This window comes from Zerene cesonia, chromosome 16 (genome assembly GCF_012273895.1).
Source record: "Zerene cesonia ecotype Mississippi chromosome 16, Zerene_cesonia_1.1, whole genome shotgun sequence".
Classification (NCBI taxonomy): Eukaryota; Metazoa; Arthropoda; class Insecta; order Lepidoptera; family Pieridae; genus Zerene; species Zerene cesonia.
Window position 1 is genome coordinate 3,778,385 of NC_052117.1, and position 1,580 is coordinate 3,779,964.

The 1,580-nt window shown below is 33.9% G+C and overlaps 2 non-coding genes across 2 annotated transcripts; both read right to left on the reverse strand.

Annotated features, from left to right (window-relative positions):
• Nucleotides 1-929: 929 nt before the first annotated feature.
• Trnam-cau lies at nt 930-1,001 on the reverse strand. Its single transcript has one exon. It is a non-coding gene; the product is annotated as a tRNA-Met (tRNA).
• A 78-nt stretch (nt 1,002-1,079) lies between these two features.
• Nucleotides 1,080-1,151, reverse strand: Trnam-cau. Its single transcript has one exon. It is a non-coding gene; the product is annotated as a tRNA-Met (tRNA).
• Nucleotides 1,152-1,580: the final 429 nt, after the last annotated feature.

Genomic DNA, 1,580 nt, shown 5'->3' on the forward strand with positions numbered 1-1,580 from the left:
CCCCTAAAGGTATCATTTTCTTTCTTTCTAAAGGTATTATTATAATAATCTTCAAAAGAGTTCCCTCTCAAGAAAAATATAACTATTAACTTAATTAATTTTTAATAAACGATAACGTTTGAAAAGAAAGTCTTTTTACTTTGCAGTTCAACTCATTAGTATAAATAGATAAAAAATTGTAAATTATTTGCTTTAATTTACGGCCTTTATGTAACGATGGAAAATCTCCAAAAAAATATTAATTACTTTTGTAGGTTTAAGTCGTGTCCTAATTTTGTTAGCTATGGAATTTTACGGGACCTTTCTTTAATATCGTTAGTCAATATTGATAATGGATTAATAAAGATACATTATATGATTCTATTATGATATTAAGCAACGTTCATACTTGATACTTATTTCGTTTTTCAAGGAAAATCGTTGTTTCATATATTAAATTAATCATCTTTAATTACGTGAATAGGTCTTTAATTTCTTAATATCATATTATTTACTTATACCTACCTGCATTTTCGAATTAAAACATTAACTTAGTCTAGATATAGATTTAATGTGGTAGTAGAGCACACTTCGGCACGAATTGGGCCAGCTCATACCGGGGAAGTACCACACCCCCACAGAAGATCGGCTTGAAATAGCATTCTGCTGTGTTTCGTTCAGTGAGTGGAGGAGCCGGAGGCCGATATATTTTTCCTTACCCTTCTCAGTCCATTCCTTTATTCCTCTCGCCAATCCTTTCTTAATCCCTTCCCAATTTAAAGTCGGCAATCTATGTGTAGAGTCGTAAGGTCTGCAATGGACCTTATGTCTCTCTTAATGTTCATGGGCGGTAGTAGCGCTTACCATCAGGCGTCCCACCAGCTTAATTGCCGACTGCGACATGGATTGTTTAAAAAAATTATTTAATATGATGAAATAAAATCGGAACTTAGCAGAGCGTGGTTTCGATCCACGGACCTCTGGGTTATGGGCCCAGCACGCTTCCACTGCGCCACTCTGCTTATGTGTGTATGCTAGAAAATAAGGATTGTGTTATATTCTGAGCTGGGGTGACCAAATACTAAAAGAAATAGATGACATAGCAGAGCGTGGTTTCGATCCACGGACCTCTGGGTTATGGGCCCAGCACGCTTCCACTGCGCCACTCTGCTTATGTTCCTTAGTTTCAATATAAACACTGATATTCTTGATATTTCAGTTAAACAAAGAAAGAGTGGAACTTCGTCCATTCGACTTCTCATTTATACTAAAATCGTGGATACTAAAACAAATCTTGCTTATAGAGCAATCGTTAAAAGATCCTATGAAATATACATATACATTTATGGTTATCGTTTATTTTCATCGTTTTGGCTTATAAAAAAAATATATTGACTTAAAAAGTGAATTTAGATTCATGTGATGATTTAAAGATTGATTGAAGAAGATGATTTAAAGAAGCTGTAGTCTATTAAGTTTTTCAATATAAAGTTATTTCTCAATAATGACGGAGTACTAACGCTCCTAGGTCGCAGCGTATGGTATCTATGGTAGTGAAACAATTTTTGTATTTCTATAAAGACTTTATTTAAAGTATAAAA